Here is a 25559-nt window from a genome sequence, read left to right as displayed (position 1 = left end):
AATCCCTAAGACCCAGCACAGTACCCAGCATGATATGTATTTGTTGAATGAATAAATAAATGGATGCATAAATGACTGCAGATTTTCTCTACTTCTGTGGCTCAAGCAATCTCATTGCTCACCTGAATCACTGCAGTAGCTTTCTAACTGGATGGACTATTCTCAGTATTTCAGCCCCCACTTCCAGACCACTTTGTGTACATTAGTCAAAACGAGCTTTCTAAAATCAAACTTGATAATGTCCCTGCCCTATTTAAAACCCCTGAATGGCTCCCTAATGCTCTTAGGATAAAGTCTAAGCTCTCTGATGTATCCTATAAAGCCACTTTTAACCTGGGCCCTGTGTACCTCTATCACCTAATCTATTTTCAATCCCTGTTTACATGCCATTCCCCAGACATACTGAATGTTTCCGGCTCCTGTGAGCAAGTCATGCCCTCTCTTTACTCAGAAATTTTATACTTGCTTTAGTCCGGAACACTGACTTCCAACCACCCCTTTCTCTTGGTTAAGACGTTTCTCCTTCCAGGAAGCCATCCCTGATCACTCAAATCTGGATTAGGTGCACATCCTAAGTGGTTCCTCTGCCATGGAAATCTTCAGCACACAGTGTTTTAATTGTCTATTTACTTCCCCATCTTCCCCTCTTGACTGTAAGATCTGTGGAGACAAGTATTGCATCCATCTAATTCACCACTGCCTTCCACAGCAGGTACTACAGTGCCTGGCATCTGGCAGGTCCTTAGAATATACTGGTTGAATAAATAATATCCTCTAACTCTTCCCCATAAGCTCAGAATAGTTTATCAAATGAGTTCATTGTCATGTTAGATAGTATGAGAACCTAGACCTTAAAGAAGAAAATAAGGGAATAATAAGTTTCAGGGGGAGGAAGGGTTGAGTATTAGTTTAAAAGTAAAACATTCTGGATTAAAAATAGAGTCAATCAGGCACAAGTGTAAATGACAAGCTCAGGGGGTCAGCAGCCATGGGATATGGCTCCAGTACCCACAGAAGGACAGGGAAGACTGAAAATTGCTGGGGACTTAAAATTAAGCTTTTCCAGTGAGAGGTGGAAGACTTTGGGAACAGACCTATCTGTCAGTTATGGGAGGAAATCCAACACAGAGATCAAAAAAAAGGGCAGCAACAGCCCAATAATAGATACATGTTGAATGAATAAATAAATGGATAGATGGATGAATGCTGATTTCCTGATTCTCTGGGTAATGTGCTTAGCTTCTAGGAGGCTGGCAAGAGAGTAACCCAGTCTTCTGATGGAAAAGCTGACCATGACAGTGAAGAAGTCAGAGAAGGCAATGTAGGACAGACAGCGTTAACTTGATTTATTGCATTCTTTCTCCAGATATACCATAGAGTGTCAAATAATTTAGAACTATTATCTCATAAATCTTATGCGCGGGCCTCCCTGGTGGCGCAGTGGTTGAGAGTCCGCCTGCCAATGCAGGGGATACGGGTTCGTGCCCCGGTCTGGGAGGATCCCATATGCCGCGGAGCGGCTGGGCCCGTGAGCCATGGCCGCTGGGCCTGCGCGTCCGGAGCCTGTGCTCCGCAACGGGAGAGGCCACAACAGTGAGAGGCCCACATACCGCAAAAAGAAAAAAAAAAAAAAAAATCTTATGCGCAATAGGCACTATTATTCATTTTATTTTGCAAATGAGAAAACTGAGGCTCTGAGAATAAAATAACTTGCTAGTGATGAATGGCATCAAGATTTAAGTATATGTATGTCTGCCTCCCAAGCCCAAGCTCTGACTTTCCATGATCTCCTGCCTTGCATCATAATAAGCACCATATACTGGTGCTTACTCCTCTCTGCCAGATTAATTGCATTAATTATCTCATTTAAGCCCCCTCTACAACTCTAATTAGATAGAACCTGAGACTCAAAAAGGAAGAGTATTTTGCCTGATGTCAAACAGGCAACAAGAGATGGAGGTGGATTTTAAACCTAGGTCTGCCTGTCTCCAAAGCTCAAATGCTTATCCTTTGCATTGTTATCCCAACTCTTAAAAATTAATCTTTACGAGGAGACGAGTCCTGGATTAGGGCCACACAATTAACAAGGGTTTGTTGGGATAGAGTCTCAGCACTGAGCTAGAAATGAAGGGCTTGAATCTTTCCTGCAGCCAGCCCTGGCCATGACTGATCTTAGTAGCAGCCAGTCTGGTTGGGATGAGCGGTGGGTAAACTGGGAGGAGAGGTCCATGAAGAGAAGGGAGGAGGAGTGCCAGGCAATCTGGACAAAGCCTGTCCAGAGGACCCATGGTCCCAGTGATGCAGAGTTGAGAAACACACAGGCTAGATACCCAGCCAAGAATGAATGGCAGCTAATAGAAATAATAAATGGCAAAGGAAGGATGTAGAATAAGCAGTATAAAATCATCTTAACCACTTAAAGTTTGGCTAGCAAAACTTCTAACTATAAACCAAGACACATTTATACATGTTTCTGTTCACTTTATGTCCTATAACTTGGTCATTCTGCAATGTTGTGATGAGACAGAATTTTCACTGCTATAACCATTTAATATAGAGTATTTTTTTAGGTTATTTGGACACAGTCATATACCATACAACTCATATGAAGAGACTGGGGAATGATCTTTTGTTTAACTCCAGGAAAAAATCCACAATATGAAATGATCCAGAAGAGATCAGCAGTGTGATGACTGCGAAAGGTTTTTTTTCTCTCTCTCTCAGCTTGCCTTGTTTTCTCCAATGTTTGTAGTATAACTGGATTACATTAAAAACAATAATGACTGTTAATTAGAAGATTTAAACTAGGCTGCAAATATTTTTCCTTTCTAATATGCTAACTGCCAAAGAAGAAAGTCTATGTGGAAACTCTGGGGAGAATCTACCAAATAAGAAAGAGCTGTCTCAAAGCAAATGTTCCTAGAGACAGCTAATTCCTTTGTTTGATTGTTTGTTTCATATGTTCATACTGTAGGAGGGAAAAACCAACAGATGATATTTTTATTCTTCTCCTTGTTAAGAGTTTGGCAATGTAGTGGGATGGCAAGAGTGATAGATTCAAAGTTAGGAATATGGAGTTGGGTTCTGGGTATACCACTAACTAGCTACGTAACACTGGGCAAATCTCCTCCCTTCTGTAGGCTTCTTCTGTCACATCTGTAAAAATATCCTAATCTCTTTCACTACTGAGATACAGTGATGCTAAACTAATTGATTCTAACAGCTCTAACACATTGAGTGTTCCAGTATTGAAATCCTGATTGTGAGCATACCTACACCACAGTAGTAGTTATGGTAGTAATTCATTTAACAGAAATTCCCAACTGGTGACCATTCACCCACTTCCTTCAATACCTAGTCCTTAGCTGTTTCAAAGCAAGAAATAATGCTAGAATGAAAACAGAAGCCAAATTTCCCCCACGGAACCCTGAGAGTAGTCCTGTAGCACCTGCTTCTCTATTTTGTTCATTACAAAAAATAAAATAAAATCTCCGTGTCCATCTGGTATCATTCAAAGGTTGCCAACCTGGCACCATTTGTGGATATTAAATTCACTGACTCTTATCTAAAACAAATTTTATACTTTCCGTTCATAGGCTTAGCATGAATGGAATTAGCAGATTTTGCCATAAGTAGTTAACGACAATTATTTCCAATAAACAAACCACATATTCCATATAACTAATTTTATCCCATGCTCTTCAAAAGAGGTTACAGAAATGGCAATTTAAATTTGGGGAAAAAATAAAACAATCCTAAAAAAGTGCTTAGCGTTTATTTTTAAATGACTAATAATTTGAAATCTAGTATCATATTAAATGACTCACTAGAAAATAGAAAAAACTGGAAATGATTATTCAACTGGATGCACATAAAGATACATTATATACCACCAAATATATAAAATAATAGCCAAATAACTATTTTTAATAAAATGTAACTGGGGCTATAGACACAATCTCAGGAACCTTCATAATTAAAGAAGTAATAAGGAAACAGGAAAACAATGCATATTCATTCCAATAAATATAGTACCATAAGTATGTATAATCAACCTAATGAACTGGTGAAATGGTTCTATAACTATTATCACATGAAAGTTAAATTTTCTGTTTATTCTTAAAACATTGTAAAATATTCATTTGGGCTCTTTAATATTCTTCTGGAAAATAAAAGTAGGAAAAATCACTAAATCTTGTGATGCTTTTAATTTGTGTGAAATTCTATAGTGGCCCTGTGTAAGCTAAAGTTCAGATTTCGTATTATAAAATTTATTTCTATCGAATGAAAGAATAATTTTTTTCTTAAAAATTTTATAACATCAATTTCCTAGAACAGGTTAAAATACCTAAAGATTTTTCTGAAGAGTCCTAAGTGGTTCTTCTCCTTTCCCAAGGAGCTAATTCCATATTGATGTCCAATTCTGAGTAAAACCAAGACTTTGCGGTGAGAGAAGTTACAGTATCCTTTGCCCAGAGCAAAGACATTGTTCCTGTATGTGTCACTAAAGATAGTTTTTCCTCAGGAGTAATATCCAGGGGAAACAGAAGACTGAATATACATGGAAAGTCGGCAAGTTATATATGAATTGCATGGAAGAAACAGCGTATAGTCCCCTCCCCACTCTACTTGCAGTGGTTCATCAAACACAGGAGCTCATCTCTGTCTTCCTAGGGAAAGTACTTTCCAAAAGGAAGCTGGATTTGGAGGGCAAAGTGGTGGAGGAGACATGGGGTAAGCTCAACTCATAGCTACGAATTGTTTAGCATGCTATAAAGAGAATTCATGGCCAATTAAATGTGTGTTATTTAAATGAAAATTATCATATGTCTCCCTAAATAGAAACAGAATAATACCCACCATTTATTACAAGCACTATGTGCCAAGCACTGTGTTATGTGCTTTATATACACTATTTAATGTAAAACTCAAAAAAACTCTGCAAAGTAAATGTTTTTATCTCCTTCTTAAAGATAAGGATATTGAAGCTGAGAGAGGTTAAATGATTTGCTCAAAGTCACTGGGGATATATAGTAGAACTGGAATCCAAATTTAGGCTTAGCTAGTTCAAAAGCACATGCTCTATCTGCCAATAACAAAGTGTCTTATCAAGTCAACAACGTATGGCTCAAGACTATCAAAAAATAAAATGGTAAGCGTTACTCATTTGTAGGTCCTCTACTTCCATCTTTCAACTCAATTAGGCAACAAAAATAAAAGAGAAGTTACAAACAGAATGATTAGAAGGAGGGGAGCTAATATTAAATGAGGAGAGGCCATACAAGCAACTCCTAGGCATATCTTAGAAAAGATATGTCTAAATAATGCACTCAAGCACTAGTTACAATGCCCATTGCTGCAAGAAAGAAAGGAAGGAAGGAAAGAAGGAAGGAAGGAAGGAAGGAAGAAAGAAAGAAAGAAAGAAAGCCTCTTCCACCAGAGAGCAGCCAGCATAAGCAAAAAGAACTATAATCCTGCAGTCTGTGGAAAAAAAACCACATTCACAGAAAAACAGACAAAATGAAAAGGCAGAGGACTATGTACCAGATGAAGGAACAAGATAAAACCACAAAAATACAACTAAATGCAGGGGAGATAGGCAACCTTCCACAAAAAGAATTCAGAATAATGATAGTGAAGATGATCCAGGACCTTGGAATAAGAATGGAGGTAAAGATTGAGAAGATGTAAGAAATGTTTAACAAAGACCTAGAAGAATTAAAGAACAAAGACCTCAAAGAATTAAAAAACAAACAAACAGAGATGAACAATACAATAACTGAAATAAAAAATACACTAGAAGGAATCAATAGCAGAATAACTGAGGAGAAGAAAGGATAAGTGACCTGGAAGACAGAATGGTGGAATTCACTGCCGTGGAACAGAATAAAGAAAAAAGAATGAAAGAAATGAAGACAACCTAAGAGACCTCTGGGACAACATTAAACGCAACAACATTCGCATTATAGGGGTCCCAGAAGGAGAAAAGAGAGAGAAAGGACCCGAGAAAATATTTAAAGAGATTATAGTTGAAAACTTCCCTAACATGGGAAAGGAAATAGCCACACAAGTCCACGAAGCACAGACAGTCCCATACAGGAATAACCCAAGGACAAACACACCGAGACACACAGTAATCAAATTGGCAAAAATTAAAGACAAAGAAAAATTATTGAAAGCAGCAAGGGAAAAATGACAAATAACATACAAGGGAACTCCCATAAGGTTAACAGCTGATTTCTCAGCAGAAACTCTACAAGCCAGAAGGGAGTGGCATGATATATTTAAAGTGATGAAAAGGAAGAAACTACAACCAAGATTACTCTACCCGGCAAAGATATCATTCAGATTCGATGAGGAAACCAAAAGCTTTACAGACAAGTAAAAGCTAAGAGAATTCAGCACCACCAAACCAGCTCTACAAGAAATGCTAAAGGAACTTCTCTAAGGGGGAAACACAAAAGAAGAAAAGGACCTACAAAAACAAACCCAAAACAATAAAGAAAACAGTAATAGGAACATACATATCGATAATTACCTTACATGTGAATGGATTAAATGTTCCAACTGAAAGACACAGGCTCACTGAATGGATACAAAAACAAGACCCATATACATGTGTCTACAAGAGACCCACTTCAGACCTAGAGACACATACAGACTGAAAGAGAGGGGATGGAAAAAGATATTCCAATTAAATGGAACTCAAAAGAAAGGTGGAGTAGCAATACTCTTATCAGAGAAAATAAGCTTTAAAATAAAGAATGTTACAAGAGACAAGGAAGGACACTACATAATGATCAGGGATCAATCCAAGAAAAAGATATAACGATTACAAATATATATGCACCCAACACAAGAGCACCTCAATACATAAGGCAAATGCTAAGAGCTATAAAAGAGGAAATCTACAGTAACACAATAATAGTGGGGGATTTTAACACCTCACTAACACCAATGGACAGATCATCCAAAATGAAAATAAGAAAACACGAGCTTTAAATGACACAACAGGCTAGTTATGTTTAACTGATATTTATAAGACATTCCATCCAAAAACAGCAGATTACACACATTCTTCTCAAGTATGCATGGAATATTATCCAGGATAGATCACATCTTGGGTCAAATCAAGCCTCGGTAAATTTAAGAAAACTGAAATCATATCAAGCGTCTTTTCCAACCACAACGTTATGATATTAGAAATAAATTACAGTGGAAAAAATGTAAAAAACAAACATATGGAGGCTAAACAGTACATTACTAAATAACCAAGAGATCACCAAAGAAATCAAAAAGGAAATCAAAAAATACCTAGAGGGTTTCCCTGGTGGCGCAGTGGTTGAGAGTCTGCCTGCCGATACAGGGGACACGGGTTCGTTCCCCGGTCTGGGAAGATCCCAAATGCCGCGGAGCAGGTAGGCCCGTGAGCCATGGCCGCTAGGCCTGCGCGTCCAGGGCCTGTGCTCCACAATGGCGGAGGCCACATCAGTGAGAGGCCCGCATACAGCAAAAAAAAAAAAAAAAAAAAAAAAACCTAGAGATACATGACAATGAAAACACAACAATCCAAAACTGATGGGATGTAGCAAAAGCAGTTCTAAGAGGGAAGTGTATAGCAATAAAATCCTACCTCAAGAAACAAGAAAAATCTCAAATAAACAATCTAATCTTACACCTAAAGGAACTAGAGAAAGAAGAACCAAAAAACCCAAAGTTAGCAGAAGGAAAGAAATCATAGAGATCAGAGCAGAAATGAATGAAATAGAAAGAAAGGAAACAATAGCAAACATCAATAAAACTACAATATGGTTCTCTGAGAAGATAAACAAAATTGATAAACCTTTAGCCAGACTCATCAAGAAAAAAAGGGAGAGGACTCAAATCAATAAAATTAGAAATGAAAAAGGAGAAGTTACAACTGACACTGAAGAATTACGAAGCATCCTAAGAGACAACTACAAGCAACTCTATGCCAATAAAATGGACAACCTGGAAGAAATGAACAAATTCTTAGAAAGGTATAACCTTCCAAGATTGAACCAGGAAGAAATAGAAAATATGAACAGACCAATCACAAGTAATGAAACTGAAACTGATTAAAAGTCTCCCAACAAACAAAAGTCCAAGACCACATGCCTTCACAGGTGAATTCTATCAAACATTTAGAGAAGAGCTAACACCCATCCTTCTCACATTCTTCCAAAAAATTGCAAAGGAAGGATCACTCCCAAACTCATTCTACGAGGTCATCATCACCCTGATACCAAAGCCAGACAAAGATACTACAAAAAAAGAAAATTACAGAGCAATATCACTGATGAACATAGACGCAAAAATCCTCAACAATATACTAGCAAACAGAATCCAACAACACATTAAAAAGGTCATACACCGGGGCTTCCCTGGTGGCACAGTGGTTGAGAGTCCACCTGCCAATGAAGGAGACACGGGTTCGTGCCCCGGTCCGGGAAGATCCCACATGCCGCGGAGTGGCTGGGCCTGTGAGCCATGGCCACTGAGCCTGCACTTCCGGAGCCTGTGCTCCGCAACGGGAGAGGCCACAACAGTGAGAGGCCCACGTATCGCAAAAAAAAAAAAAAGGTCATACACCATGATCAAGTGGGATTTATCCCAGGGATTCAAGGGTTCCTCAATATATGTAAATCAATCAATGCAATAAACCATATTAACAAAATGATGAATAAAAACCATATGATCATCTTAATAGATGCAGAAAAAGCTTTTGACAAAATTCAACACCCATTTATGATAAAAACTCTCCAGAAAGTGGGCATAGAGAGAACCTACCTCAACATATAAAGGCCATATATGACAAACCCACAGCAAACATCATTTTCAATGGTAAAAAACTGAAAGCATTTCCTCTAAGATCAGGAACAAGACGAGGATGTCCACTCTCGCTACTATTATTCAACATAGTTTTCGAAGTCCTAGCCATGATAATCAGAGAAGAAAAAGAAATAAAAGGAATACAAACTGGAAAAGAAGTAGAGAATCCTAAAGATGCCAGCAGAAAACTGCTAGAGCTAATCAATGAATTTGGTAAAGCTGCAGGATACAAAATTAATGCACAGAAATCTCTTGCATTCTTATATACGGACAATGAAAGATCAGAACAAGAAATTAAGGAAACAATTCCATTCACCAGGGCAACAAAAAGAATAAAATACCTAGGAATAAACCTACCTAACGAGGTAAAAGATCTGTACTCAGAAAACTATAAGACACTGATGAAAGAAATCAAAGATGACACAAACAGATGGAGAGATACATACCATATTCTTGGATTGGAAGAATCAATATTGTGAAATGACTATACTACCCAAGGCAATCTACAGATTCAGTGCAATCCCTATCAAATTACCAGTGGCATTTTTTATAGAACTAGAACAAAAACTCTTAAAATTTGTATGGAGAACCAAAAGACCCCAAATAGCCAAAACAATCTTGAGGGAAAAAAATGGAGCTGGAGGAATCAGACTCCCTAACTTCAGACTATACTACAAAGCTACAGTAATCAAGACAGTATGGTACTGGCACAAAAACAGAAATATAGATCAATGGAACAGGATAGAAAGCCCAGAGATAAACCCTCGCATGTATGGTCACCTTATCTTTGATAAAGGAGGCAAGAATATACAATGGAGAAAAGACAGCCTCTTCAATAAGTGGCACTGGGAAAATTGGACAGCTACATGTAAAATAATGAAATTAGAACACTCCCTAACACCATACACAAAAATAAATTCAAAATGGATTAGAGACCTAAATGTAAGACCAGATACTATAAAACTCTTAGAGGAAAACATAGGGAGAACACTCTTTGACATAAATCACAGCAAGATCTTTTTTGATCCACCTCCTAGAGTAATGGAAATTAAAACAAAAATAAACAAATGGGACCTAATGAAACTTTAAAGCTTTTGCACAGCAAAGGAAACGATAAACACGACGAAAAGACAACCCTCAGAATGGGAGAAAATACTTGCAAACGAATCAATGGACAAAGGATTAATCTCCAAAATATATAAACATCTCATGCAGCTCAATATTTAAAAAAACAAACAACCCAATCAAAAAGTGGGCAGAAGTCCTAAATAGACATTTCTCCAAAGAAGACAAACAGATGGCCAAGAGGCACATGAAAAGCTACTCCACATCACTAATTAGTAGAGAAATGCAAATCAAAACTACAATGAGGTATCACCTCACACCAGTTAGAATGGGCAATATCAGAAAATCTACAAACAAATGCTGGAGAGGGTGTGGAGAAAAGGGAACCCTCTTGCACTGTTGGTGGGAATGTAAATTGATACAGCCACTATGGAGAACAGTATAGAGGTTCCCTAAAAAACTAAAAATAGAATTACCATATGACCCAGCAATCCCACTACTGGGCATAAACCCAGAGAAAACCATAATTCAAAAAGACACATGCACCCCAATGTTCACTGCAGCACTATTTACAATAGTCAGGTCATGGAAGCAACCTAAATGCCCATCGACAGACAGACGAATGGATAAAGATGTGGTACATGTATACAATGGACTATTACTCAGCCATAAAAAGGAACAAAACTGGGTCATTTCTAGAGATGTGGATGGACCTAGAGACTGTCATACAGAGTGAAGTAAGTCAGAAAGAGAAAAACAAATATCATGTATTAACGCATATATGTGGCATCTAGAAAAATGGTACAGATGAACCAGTGTGCAAGGCAGAAATAGAGACACAGATGTAGAGAACAAACATATGGACACCAAGGGGCGAAAGTGGGGGGTGGTATGAACTGGGAGATTGGGATTGACATATATACACTAATATGTATGAAATAGATAACTAATAAGAACTTGCTGTATTAAAAAATTAAGATAAAATTCAAAGAAAAAAGAAAGAAAAGTTTGGCATGAATCTCTTTTTGTGTTCCCAAATGACATTTTATTCATTGTTGATTTTTTGAGGTTACAGAACTGAGAAGTCCAGAGTTTATCCTCATGGTTTTGTATTTGCATTTCTCAGCATTATGTTAGTGTGTCTTGTGGCAGACAAGATGAGGTGAACAATGCCTACACTGAAAATCCTCTGGGAAACAACAGATAGTATTCAGAGTAAATCTATAAAGTGTATCATCGACATACACACTAAAAGGGTGCTTTTGGCTGTTTTGCACAACTTTACTCCTGCATATACAGAAAAAAACAGATCTGTTTTCTCATTTATCCTCACAAACCCCTTTTGAATTAGGAAATAATACCTTACAGTAAGAGAAAGCTAAAGCATACTGGTTATAAAAAATTGAGCCTCATGTGTTAGATTCTCTAGTTTTTTATTTTTGGTTGTTTTTTGTTTGGTTGGTTGGTTTTTTGTTTTGTTTTGTTTTGTTTTGGGGGGGGTTGTTTGGCTCCTTTCAGTTTGGTTTTGGCTGATTATTCCATCATCTGAAAAAATGATGTTTCAGGGCTTCCCTTGTGGCACAGTGGTCAAGAATACGCCTGCCAATGCAGGGGACACAGGTTCAAGCCCTGGTCTGGCAAGATGCCATGCCACAGAGCAACTAAGCCTGTGCCCCACAACTACTGAGGCTGCGCTCTAGAGCCCACAGGCCACAACTACAGAGCCCGCGGTCCTACAGCACATGCTCTGCAACAAGAGAAGCCACTGCAATGAGAAGCCCACGTACCGCAACAAAGAGTAGCCCCCACTCGCTGCAACTAGAGAAAGCCCCACGTGTAGCAACGAAGACCCAACACAGCCAAAAATAAAGTAAATAAATTTTTTAAAGGATGTTTCTATGGTAAGATTTCTATGTTTAAAAATCTTCCTATATCTAGATGAATAATTAAACATGCAACTAGTTATTTGGCTATAATTATTCAACAGTCATTTTATTTATTCATCAATATTTGTTTCAATACCATATGCAGGCAACACAGGAGATATAAAGAGTAATAAAATTGCATGTCTGCCCTAAAGAAGCTTAGAATCTATTAATATAAAAAAGGAGAATGCATACGTTATAATAATAAAGTAATTATCATATAACTTGTGGAATATATGCCGTAAGAGGGAAAAAGATCAGTACCAGCTGGGTGATGAGGAATGGCTTAATGGAGATGCAGCATTTGAGTTGGGTCTCAAAAGATGAAAATTATTTGATATGAACAAAATGAAGAGTGAAAAGTAGCAGCATTCAGAAGCATAAAATATTCGTAGAGGCATAAAGCTGGGAAATTTTAAAGCCTGTTTGGGGGATGCCATATATTCTACTTGAACTATATCCAAAATATAAACAGGAAATATTCCCAGGAAAGTAAATTTGGGCTCACATTTGGAGGCTTGCATTGGCGGACTGCATAGACAATCATAAGGAATTCAAAGAGTAGAGCTGTTTGTAAAAGGAATGCAATTAATTCCATTTTTAGACACTAAGGGCACAAAGTCATATGGGCTGAACCTCACCAAAGTAGAAGATAAAATGATTTACCAGGACCAGGGGTGAATTTGATTAGAGAGGAGAATAAAACAGAAGAATTGCTACGAAAATGTCATAATGGCTCTGCAATAGCAAGGGCCCAGCTGAGATTACACGGCATAAACGGATATTGGACCCAACAGCACTATTTTGTCATTTTATCCAACAAAGTTGGAACAGAGAAATGAGTGATGTAACTTATCATTGATAACGGATATGTCAGAAAGACAAGACTGCAAAGAATTTTAGGATGCCACAGAAAATACTGAAGAGACACAAGAGGGAGAGCCTGGTTACGAAGGCAAGTGAATACTCTGGATCAATGGCCTGACAGAAGAGTGACAAGCCCACAATATGAGGATCACAAAAGGGAGGAAAAGAAAGAATAGGCATGAGGGAGGAGAAAACACGGTTGTAGCCAGACAGAGGAAGAATCACAGACAAGATACTGGTCACAGAGCATTATTTCATTACGATAGATTTCAAAGTATGTGTATGTCAACACTCAGGACTAAAATGTCAGTTTTTATTTGAAGTGAAAAAAGCAGAAGAAATACTCAGAGAAGATGAAAGGGTTTTTTCAAGGCACAATGGAAGAAACTAGTAGAGGATGAGGAGGGGAGGCAGTAGGGTAGAGCAGTTGTGAAAAGAGCTGAAATGGAAAAAATATATATTCCATAAGAGGCAGATAAGGGAGGAGGCCCCAACTGTCACAGAGATGAAGGAAGATGTAAGATCCAAGCAGACAGCTGCAAAATTGTTTTACTTGGGTTTGGAGACTCGACTAATTCTGGTGGACCAACTGAAATGTGGGTGTATTTGTTTGTTAGGGCTGCTGTAACAAAGTAGCAGAAACTGGGTGGCTTAAACAACAGAAACTTACTGTCTCAAGGTTCTGGAGGTTAGAAGGTTGAGATGCAGGTATGTGCAGGGTTGGTCCTTTCTGAGGACTGTGAGGGAGAATCTGTTTCATGCCTCTCACCTAGCTTCTGCTGGTTTGTTGGCAATCTTTGGCATTCCTTGGCCTGTAGAAACATCACCCTGATCTCTGCCTTCATCTTCTTATGGAGTTCTCCCTGTGTGTGTGAGCCTGTGTACAAATTTCTCCATTTTGTGAAAACACCAAGTCATATTTGATCAGGGGCCTGCCCTACTCCAGCTTGATCTTATCTTAATTACATTTGCAACCACATTATTTCCAAATAAGGTCCCATTGGGAGGTACTGGGGTTTTGGGTTCTTTTTTTTTTTAATAGCTGTTCACATAATTCGTTAGATCTTTTTCTTTTTGGTTGCACCAGGTCTTGGTTGCAGCAGGCGTGCTCCTTAATTGTGGCTCGCAGGCTCCTTAGTTGCAGTTTGCTGGCTCCTTAGTTGTGGCATGAGAATTCTTAGTTTTGGCATGCATGTGGGGTCTAGTTCCCTGACCAAGGATCAAATCCAGGTCCCCTGCATTGGGAGCGCAGAGCCTTAACCACTGTGCCACCAGGGAAGTCCCCTGGGGGATTTTTAAAGCTTAAAAATATGAATTTTGGGGCAATACAAGTCAACCCATGATAGTAGACTTAGCAAAATATTTGTGGAATTGGAGCTGTGAGATCCAGTCTCCCTAGGGGCTATGTTTGGTCTGGATGTCTTCTCACAGTTTCCACTAATGGAGAAGAAACAGGTAAAGGTGAATTTCTGCATGTTTGACCTCATGCAGACAAAGCCTTCGGATAACTGACTACAGTATTTGCTTTTTGTCTGGATGTTTGGACATTCATATATTCATAAACACAACCTGTGTGCATATAACTGTCTGCTAAAATGACTATATACAAGTCATTCAAACGCAAAGTCTGCAAGTGGGAATAATGTAAAGGATGGCAAATTTGTAATATGATAATCCACAAGACAAGCATTACCATATTATCTTGAATTCTCATGGTGCTCTCTCTGTAAAACTAAAAGAAGAGTTCAGCCTCAGGCCACAGATAATAAATATGAGGTTGATGAACCACAATTAAAACATGTCAAGATCTAAAAGTTACTGAAGACAAATTGTCCTTCATTGAAGATGTTTCTCAGAGAGAATAAATGATAGTCCTGGGAGAGCAGAAATTAGTTCTGGAAAGGTCTTAGCCTACTAAACCTTCAGGAAAAGTTGACAACATTCAAAATGCTACGATTGTCAGCAATCTAGAAAAACACTCACCTTGTATAGCTTTGGTTTTCCAAGAATCTCTCAAAAGTAAGATCTAAAAATCTAATGATAAGAAAACTTGCCCTTTAGTGTTCAAAAAAATAATAAAAAGGCTACAGTGAAAAATTTATACAAAACGTCATGATCTATGAAACTATTGTTTCAAGTACACATGGGGAATGATATGAAAGATTTTACTTTGATTTTTTTTACTTTGATTCCATCTTTTTAATTATTCCTCATTTTGTGATCTGTGTGATAATTTGAAAGGTGCTCATTATATATGCAATTTAGCTTTTAGGAAAAGAGTCAAAGCAAAATGAGCATAAAATACTCTACCCCTTCACTTCTCATCTGGATTACACCCACCTATTCATTTTTAGATCTAAGCTGATTTCCCACTACCACCCTTGCCCCCACTTTAAGTAAGTTTCCTTTAACTTTTCCTTTAAAATAGCAGAGTTCCAACTTGCACATGTATTTGTGAAAACTGTTTAATTCCTGCCTCTCTACACTAAATTCTAAACTTCACCAGACCAGGGATGATGTCCTTCTTGCTCCCACTGTATCCCCAGGCTAAATAGGTATTCCACAAATGAATAAGATTTGTGAATGAATAAAGATTGTAAGGTAGAAAAACTAAACAGTAAACAATATTTAGTCTAAGCTGCTTAACTAGTTCTGATAACAGAGGGAGGATAATAGCATACCTACTTTATGATACTTTGTATAGATCTACTTTTTCCTACATCTTTCATCATTTTCAGGCCTTCAGTTGCCCCAGGGAATGGAGGAGTCCATACTAGGGCTACTTAGGAGAAGTTCTGGCACCATCATCACTCCCTCACTACTCACTAGGAACCAAGGATTCCACTCAAACAGCCAACTGCAGAGTTTTCACACAACCCCAAAATGTTGAGATCCCCCCACTGGAGGAACAAAAAGGAAGAGGAAATCTCTTTTTCCAGATCTTAGTGCCTAAGTGTTTAAAAACAGATGAGATGCCCACTAATTATAGAAGGGACACAGAGACAATGTTCACCAACACCTAGAATAATGGAAAACAAGCTTTGTTCTACTACTTAGAGATATAAAATAGAAAAATAATCTCTTACCAGATTCATGTAATTTTTGTCTGGATAAGTTTTCAACTAATGAAATGCCTTTCTCTGTAATTGAAATGAATCATTCATTTCCTACGGAAACATCCTACTTAACATCCTATGCATACATAGTGAATTTCAAAACTTCATTTCCCCTAAAGAGAGTGATTTAATACTTATACACCTGCCCACACACACAGTTTTTTCTTTTCTATATAGTACAGCTTGGAAACTTAGGAAAACATTTTTATATATCATGGTTCTGCTCTAATCACTCTCTAGGTACCAGGAAAACTACTTTTCCAGCTGTGAGGAGAAAAACAAATGTTTAAGGAAAACATCTGGTCTAAAGTGAGCAGTTCATGTTCTATGGAGGCATATAGGACCTTGGTAATGCAAGTACACTACTCTATGGTTATGGAGGGGTCGGATGGAGCAGAAATACTGATCTAGTATGTAAAATGGAACAGTATTAACCAAAGGCCTATAGTAATATTTGCATTCAGATAATGAACAAGTTAGTTGTAATTATAAATGAGTCATATTTGATATAGCACTTGTAATAGTCTCTATGAAATTTTAAGTATTGTTTATAATGTATATTCCATTTAATTGTCAAAAAGTTTTAGGACAGGTTATAATAAAAACACATCATAAGTATACAGGTCATTAAATATGAAAATAAGAGCTACCATAAATCTTGACAATGAAAGATATTTGCAGAATAATGGTTGAAAAATAAGATAATTACTACAAATTGAACACAATTTGACTTGAGCATACTTGCAGACAATGCAAAAATGGAAACTTAATTGGATGTTCAGTTATTTCACCCCTTATATAAAGCAGATGTTGAATCATAATTCATTGAAGACATTTCTAATAGTAGCTAAGCTAATAAAGTCCAAATACCTACTTCTGAGTGATCTAAGGGATAGAACTGAAAGACCATAGGAAACTGTCATTCAAAAATTGCTTTAGGGGTCTTCCCTGGTGGCGCAGTGGTTGGGAGTCCGCCTGCCGATGCAGGGGACACGGGTTCGTGCCCCGGTCCGGGAAGATCCCACATGCTGTGGAGCGGCTAGGCCTGTGTGCCATGGCCGCTGAGCCTGCGCGTCCGGAGCCTGTGCTCCGCGGCGGGAGAGGCCACAACAGTGAGAGGCCCGCGTACCGCAAAAAAAAAAAAAAAAAAAAAAAAAAAATTGCTTTAAACCAAGGAAAACTCAGTTCCAGGTACACCTTACTCAGAAGTAAGACATGGAAAATAGATCCAAGTACAACTACTCTGGGTGAAGAAGGAACAGAGGAGGCCTGGGACCCTATCTTTCAGTAATCCCTCTTTACTTTACTCCCCTACTCCATCTCTGGTCAGCTCCAACGATCAGGCAGACCTCCTCAGAGCACTTTTCAAAAATCACTGCCCTAGAAAAATTGGTTGGCTAACTAGTCATTCTATCAACTATCCTTTGACAGGTTCTGAGTAGTCATTAGTTCAAGCTTAGGCTCCATGGTGAGAGTCTAGAGTACAGATGAACTGTGTTGTTGCAAAAAAAAAAAAAATTCACATGCAAGATACACATAATAGGGGAGCAGGTGTCCCATCTGAAATGGTTATGAATAGGCTGCAAAAGATAAGTGTTTCTAGAAAGCCCCTCCCCAACCCCTTCCTGGAACAAAATAAATCAGAATCAAAGCAGTTTCCCTGGTAGTTCTCATGAGTTTGTAAAGGAGTTTTAAAAAATCTACTTAAAAAAGTAAAATATGCATTTTTCCCTAAATTTATAAGACATTTCTTATTATTGCTGAAAATTTAGAAAACTCAGAGAGCACAAAGAAAAAAGTGCTCTATAATCTTACTTTCCCAGAGGAAACCAATGATAACATTTTATTATATTTCCTTTCTATCTTTTTTTGTATGCACTGACACATACTTTGAAAAAAGATTATGCTGAATATGCTTCTTAGAAATCTGTTATTTTTACATACTACATCATAAGTATTTTTGTACTCTATTCAATGTTTTCCCACAGAATCATTTTTCATGGCCTTGTGTTACTTGTATGGTTGAAACAATTTTGCAAATATCCAACAGTTGGCCATGTAGATTGCCTATACAGTTTCTATATTATCAATTGTGTTGAAATGACATCCTTAGAAATACATCTTTTCCTACATTCATGACTATTTTTTTAGAAATAGAATTGCTGAGTCAAACAAACAACAAACCATTTTCAAGTCCTTTGATACCCATAACCAGTTTACCCTCAGACAAAAGTAAACAACAGTTGCCCTCTGGAACTAGAATAGCTCTTCAGAATTGTCCTGAGTTGGGCTGAGATGCTTAGGAATTTATGCATCCACACTGATCAAGCACTGGATGTGGACCACGTAAGGAAGGAATGCTACTTTGGATGAGGCCTTCTTCTGCTAAGGCAATCCTCGAATCCCTGCAGATAAGACAGCCCCAGAAACTGAAACAATAATGCTTCGTTGAAGGAGGATCTGAGCCTTGTATAATGTCCTCCACACTGACATCCCCAGTACTGAATGAGAGTGCCTGGTTCACCTCACTTTGATGCCACATGCTATCATTAGTTATTTCATCTTTGTTGTTTGAAAGGTGAATAACGGTGTCTTGTTTGTTGGCAATTTTTAAATTTTTTATGAATTGCCTATTTATGGTATTTGCCCATTTTTCTATACGGGTGATTTGCCAAGGGGGAGGTTGATTTGTTCTTTTTTAAAAAGCTCTTTGTGTACTAAGAATACTAAACCTCCCATAAACAATTCAAATATTCTTTCTCAGTCTGTAATATTTATATTCGATTTTTAATGGTATTTGACAACAGAAGCTTTTAGTTTATAGGGTCAAATATTTTTTTTCTTTATGATTTCTGACTTGAGAGTTATGCTTAGAAAGATCTTCTCCACCCCAAGATTATATCAGTATTGATCTGTATTTTTTAACAATTATGTATATACATATATATACTATATATGTATATAAATATATAATGTTTAATTTAACTGGAAATTCTTGGTGTATACATATATAAGGTAAGAAAATTATCTTTTCCCAAATAGTCAACTGTCCCAACATCATTTATTCAATTATCTATCTTTTCTTTGATGTTTTGAAATGTAATTTTTATCATGTTCTAATTTCTGAATATACTAATATCCAATGGATTTTTAATCACTGGAAAATGATTCTTGAAAAAATGTTCTCCAATGTGTGACACTGCATAGGATAGTGCTGTATATAAACACTTTAGTCAAAGTTTCCTACCATTTCTCAAAAAAGAATAGTTTGATATAAGGAAGTTAAATATTAATAGGAACATAATTTTCAAATTTGAATGATGACTTTTAATTATGGCCAGCAACTGCTTTACCTATAAAATGCTAATATTATTTAGAATCCTTGTACGCCACTTAGGCACATTTTGTTTTAACAGCTGAGATGATTCTCTATTACTCCACCCCATGAGATTAAATCCTATTAAAAGTAATTCACATTAGCATCATTAAGAAGATAATCCTATTTGGCCTACATACAGTTCATTTCTTTCTTTCTTCTTTTCTTTTTTTTTATAACAATGCAACTTAGCTGTGCGTTTCTTTTCACTAAAAAAGAAACAGAAAGATAAAGGTGCTAATCTAGAAAATACTGTCTCTATCATTCTCACTGCTTTTACATCAAGCATTCAAAAGTGTGGTTTTCATTGCAGCCTATCTGTATACAATAAATTAGATAATAAAATGGAAGCAAGACATCATTTAAAAAAACAATTTAGCTACTGAAATTCTATCCCGTGAAGATAGTCACACTCTGCCTTTTACCTAAATGATGATGCTCAGTCTTCTTATATATTGAATGCTTCAGTTGCGGGAGAAGAACTCTGACCTCATGCCTTGGGTCACCTGGAGGAGTCTGAGAGGTGTCACCAATCTCTCACATGTCTCATGGTTCCTCAGGGAAACGAAAAATTATTCTGGCCCACTCTACTAAAATATTAACTCTGCAGTTGGTTCAATATTAGCGCTCTTTACCCAAATAAAACGTAATTCCCAGTGCAATAAATCCTTAAAATGAAGTTTAAAAGATGCTTCAGATATGCTTGCTTAGTACTTTTACTCCCATGAAAATGTGTGGGATAATCAAGTCCATATTTCCATGTACATTACACCAGCTCCTGTCTATATTATTGCATGCTAACAATACATAACCAAAAACATATGAAAATCTCCACAAATGATACGGTGGTTATCCGGTGGGAGGGGTGCAGGAATGAAGAGGAGAAAATTTGACCAATTACTTTCAAATAAATTGAAATGTCTTTATTTGCATAACAGACAGAAGTGTGGTGCTGGTAAAGGCACAAGATAAGACATCAGCTCTGAACTCAGGCATCTTCTTTCCCATTCCCCGCCCTCCCAAGCAGCCCAAAATTCACCCCAACAACACACATTTGCTGCCTCTACTTTTGTATCAAAAGGAAGAAGCTTTCTCCTGCAAAAACCTGTCCTTCCTGTGTGCCCTCCACGGTGCCTTGGCAAGGGACTTACTCCAATATTTATTCTCTCTTCCTCCTCACCCTTCTCTTTTCATGAGCTTCCTGCTTTTGGCCTATAATACTCATGCCCTCACTACTTCTAGTTGATCACGTATTATTTCTCTCCTTCAAGCTTCTGTATTCTGACTCATTTTCTCACCTACTTTTTCTTCAATTCACTAAAATCTGTCTTCTGTCTTTAGCACACCACTGAAACTGTTCTTGCTAAAAATCTAATTACCAAGTCCAATATATTATCTTCAGCCCTTGTATTATCTGTTCTCTTTGTTACATTTAACACTGGTAACTACGTGTTTCCTAACATTTTCTCCAACCTCTCTATAAGGACTCTCATCCCTAATTCTTTGGCTTCACTCACTGCTCAGCTGCTTGGATGATTCCTCCTCTTCTACCTGCCCTTCATACTGTAATGTCACTGAGGTTCTTGTACCAGGCACTATTTTCTCCTACACACATTCCTGCCATCTATTCCATGATGTGAAGCAGCTGTACACTTATGAATCCCAAATCTCACTACAGAATCCAAATCTATCTCCTAAGCCTTAGACTACCAAATAGCTCCACAAGAGAGTTGATTACCTGCCCATTTGAGTCTACATGAAGATGTAACAAACTATGCAGTTTTAACAAGTATAGGCATCTAATTCATGTCATTAAATTCATAATGCTAACGTGTGTCTCACTATAACTGGAAAAAATGCTTCTCCTACTCTGGAGATTTTTTTTTTTTTTACTCTGCCTAACACCACACAACTACTTTGACTTAAGGGAAACAGAACATAAATAAATGGTGATGTGAGATAATACATAAACTTTAATAACTGAAGATAATTTCCTGCCAGATGCATTAGGTAGGAGCTCTCACTTGCATATTTTTCCAATTGCTATTTTCAGCTTTCTTAAATTGGTAGGGTCACCTACCCTATGCTTGATAATAATACACTATGTCTTTAATGTATATGAGTATAAATGTTTGAATTAGTTAAAATGTCACCAAAAGACCAGATTCCGTCTTGTAGATAACAGGGCTTGAGATGACTTCATTATCTAAAAGTAACCAAACACAGTAGAGTTTACTGCAACAAAAACTAATATACAATTCTCCATAAATGTATTGTGCAGGAGCCTTAGATGTTGATCATGCCTTCTTGGTATAAATGAAGGCTGAAAGTATCTTTGGAAAACATAAATAAAATCATATCACTCTCCTGCTCAAAACCCTCACTGAGAATAGAATCCAAAGCCCTTGTAACAGCCTACAAGGCTCTACACAATCTGCACCACTCCCTCCCGTCATCCCATGCCACCTCCAGTGTCTCATCTCCTACCATTCCTTCCCTAAATCTGTGTTCCAGCCTAACTGACTTCTTTGCTGTTCCTGCAACAGACCATGGACATGCTCTCCTAAGGGCCTTGGCTCTGCCTAGAATGTTCTTTCCCCAGATATAGGTAAATCTTCTCTACTTCCTACATCTTTCTGCAAAACAAGGTTCAAATCCCAGCACCACCCACCACCATTTCTATGACTCTACCATGGTTACCCATCCTTTCTTCTATCCCAGTCTCTTTTTCTGTAGATATGAAATAATACCACATACCTGGGCCTTTGTTCTTATGGTTCTCTTTGCTCAATAACCATTACACCCAGATTTCTGCTTAGGTCTACCTCATTTCCTTCAGGACTCTGCTTACATTTTTTTCTTTATCAGAAACCTTCTTTGGTCATCCCACATAAACAGCATACACATCACCCCCTTTGTCTTCCATCTCACTTTACTCTGCTTTATTTCTCTTCAGAGCACTTTTTAACCACCTCTCATATTGTCTACTTACTCATTTGCTTATGGTCTGTCATCCCTCACTAAAACAAAAAGTTGCTTTTTGATACTTTCATCTGTTTTGTTCATTGTTGTAATCCAGCATCTAGAATTGTGCCTGGCAAATACTCAGAGGTTAACAAATACCTATTTGTTGAACAAGTTAAAGAATGAAAGAACATGCATTTCACTCAAGGTGAATTCATTCTGAAAATTAATCAAAGGGATTATTTCTGAAATACTACCTGGCTTTCAATATGACCCAAGTTTCTCCTATATTACACTATATATATATATATATATATGGAGAATGGTAGCCTTTACTTCAGCATGATTCACACTGTGTATGCTCACAAGATAAACTAGGGATGTAGCAAAATAAACACCAATCTAGATAATGCTGGCCCTCAGAGTAATTACAGAGTAGTTCAGAAATAATACATTTTAATCATCTACAATAATGAAATTATCTAACAACCCTCTGAAACCTCTACTCCATCTCTGTGTGTGAATGGTTTGGGGCATTAAATCCAAACTGAAGGATATCTGATATGATTATAAAAGCCAATGCAGGGATCTGCATTTATTGGCTCAAGAACTAAAACGATCATAGTTCCCATGCTAAGACCAGTTTTATTTCTTGTCAGCAGGTCTATTCATTGTTTTCCATGAAGAAGCCCTAAGAGATTAAATATCTTTAAGTAACAGACTCACTTTAATGAACTCTTTTCCATATTTAAAATGGCCCTACTACATATGTCTGCATCAAAGAGCCAAAGGAATTTAATCATCTCCAAGATTACATGCAAATGCAAATTTTTATGTTGGGGATTCTGTTTTATATTGGAAATATATCCTTCCTTGAGAACATTTCTTTCTCTGGAAATCATTCCTTGGCGAAAACAATATGAATTCCCTAGCTGCTTTCTCAAGCAGCAAATATATAAAGTTCAAATTAAATAGTGTAAAAAAGACCAACTTTATTAGATTATTAAAATAGATAACCTCAAAAATAGATTTTCTGGTAAAATGCTAAAAAAATTTTATATTGGGCTGGCGGCAGACGGCGAGGGAGGCGAGCGAGCGCAGCGCCGCGAGCGGGTTGCGGGCAGCGGGGGACGGCAAACTTTGCTGTTCGCCGAGCTTCCCCGGCCCGGCCCCTTCTCCCATCGCCAACGTCGCCACCCCACTTTCCTCCAACCCCGCACACCTCTCCCCACCCACCCCACCTCCCGTCGCTCCTCCTCGCCGCCTCGACTCTGCTCCGGGGAAAACTTCAAAGCGCCAGATCGCAGGCTCCCTGCTTACTCCCCGGCTGGGGATTTCAGTTTCCTGAGTTTCTGGGAAGGCCTGGTTTCCCCAAAGGAACGATTTCTGGTAGAAGTCTGAAGGTCTGACCCAAGAAAAAAATCCAGTATAGCCAATGAATTGAGGACAAGAAGGTTTCCAATCAGCAGTTTAAGCCAGGAGAGTAAATCCAGTTCCTATTACTCCATCCTGTCCAGAAGCACAGGTCTTAAGTGAAATTGAATACCAAAGAAACAGTTCCAAATTTTACAACGGATCTATCACCGGTTGTTAGCATATCTTCCCACACCCAAGACACCAAGATAACTTCTACTCACTGTTAAAGCTTTATGATGAGCAAAACTTCCCACTGTGCTTCCTTAGCATCCAACAAAATGAAAACCTGAAGCCAAGCTGACAAATAGAGTGTGAAGGGCCTTCGACTGCATTTAAGAAAAAACTGAGACATGCTATAGGTGGATGAAAGGCTCTTGGTGCTGCAGCCAGGAGTCAGTGCTGTGCCTCTGAAGTGGGAGAGCCAACTTCAGGACACGGGTCCACAAGAGACCTCCCAGCTCCACATAATATCAAGCAGCGAAAATCTCCCAGAGATCTCCATCTCAACACCAGCACCCAGCTTCAGTCAACGACCAGCAAGCTACAGTGCTGGTCACCCTATGCCAAGCAACTAGCAAGGCAGGAACACAACCCCACCCATTAGCAGAGAGGCTACCTAAAAACATAATAAGGCCATAGGCACCCCAAAACACACCACCAGACGTGGACCTGTCCACCAGAAAGACAAGATCGAGCCTCAACCACCAGAACACAGGCATTAGTCCCCCCCACCAGGAAGCCTACACAAACTACTGAAACAACCTTAGCCACTGGGGACAGACACCAAAAACAACGGGAACTACGAATCTGCAGCCTGCAAAAAGGAGACCCCAAACACAGTAACATAAGCAAAATGAGAAGACAGAAAAACACACAGCAGGTGAAGGAGCAAGATAAAAACCTACCAGACCTAACAAATGAAGAGGTAATAGGCAGTCTACCTGAAAAAGAATTCAGAATAATGATAGTAAAGCTGATCCAAGATTCTATTTCCAAGATCCATAATCTTGGAAATAGAATAGACAAAATGCAAGAAACAGTTAAAAAGGACCTAGAAGAACTAAAGATGAATCAAGCATCGATTAAAAACACAATAAATGAAATGAAAAATACTCTAGATGGGATCAATAGCAGAATAACTGAGGCAGAAGAACGGATAAGTGAGGTGGAAGATAAAATAGTGGAAATAACTGATGCAGAGCAAAATAAAGAAAAAAGAATGAAAAGAACAGAGGACAGTCTCAGAGACCTCTGGGACAACATTAAACACACCAACATTCGAATTATAGGGGTTCCAGAAGAAGAAGAGAAAAAGAAAGGGACTGAGAAAATATTTGAAGAGATTATAGTTGAAAACTTCCCTAATATGGGAAAGGAAATAGTTAATCAAGTCCAGAGTCCCATACAGAATAAATCCAAGGAGAAATACGCCAAGACACATATTAATCAAACTGTCAAAAATTAAACACAAAGAAATCATATTAAAAGCAGCAAGGCAAAAACAACAAATAACACACAAGGGAATCCCCATCAGGTTAACAGCTGATCTCTCAGCAGAAACTCTACAAGCCAGAAGGGAGTGGCAGGACATAATTAAAGTGATGAAGGAGAGAAACCTGCAACCAAGATTACTCTACCCAGCAAGGATCTCATTCAGATTTGATGGAGAAATTAAAACCTTTACAGACAAGCAAAAGCTGAGGGAGTTCAGCACCACCAAACCAGCTTTACAACAAATGCTAAAGGAACTTCTCTAGGCAAGAAACACAACAGAAGGAATAGACCTACAATAACGAACCCAAAGCAATTAAGGAAATGGGAACAGAAACATACATATCAATAATTACCTTAAATGTAAATGGACTAAATGCTCCCACCAAAAGACACAGACTGGCTGAATGGATACAAAAACAAGACCCATATATATGCTGTCTACAAGAGACCCACTTCAGACCTAGAGACACATACAGATTGAAA

This window comes from Mesoplodon densirostris, chromosome 9 (genome assembly GCF_025265405.1).
Source record: "Mesoplodon densirostris isolate mMesDen1 chromosome 9, mMesDen1 primary haplotype, whole genome shotgun sequence".
NCBI classification, from domain to species: Eukaryota; Metazoa; Chordata; class Mammalia; order Artiodactyla; family Ziphiidae; genus Mesoplodon; species Mesoplodon densirostris.
This window is presented reverse-complemented; position numbering follows the sequence as displayed.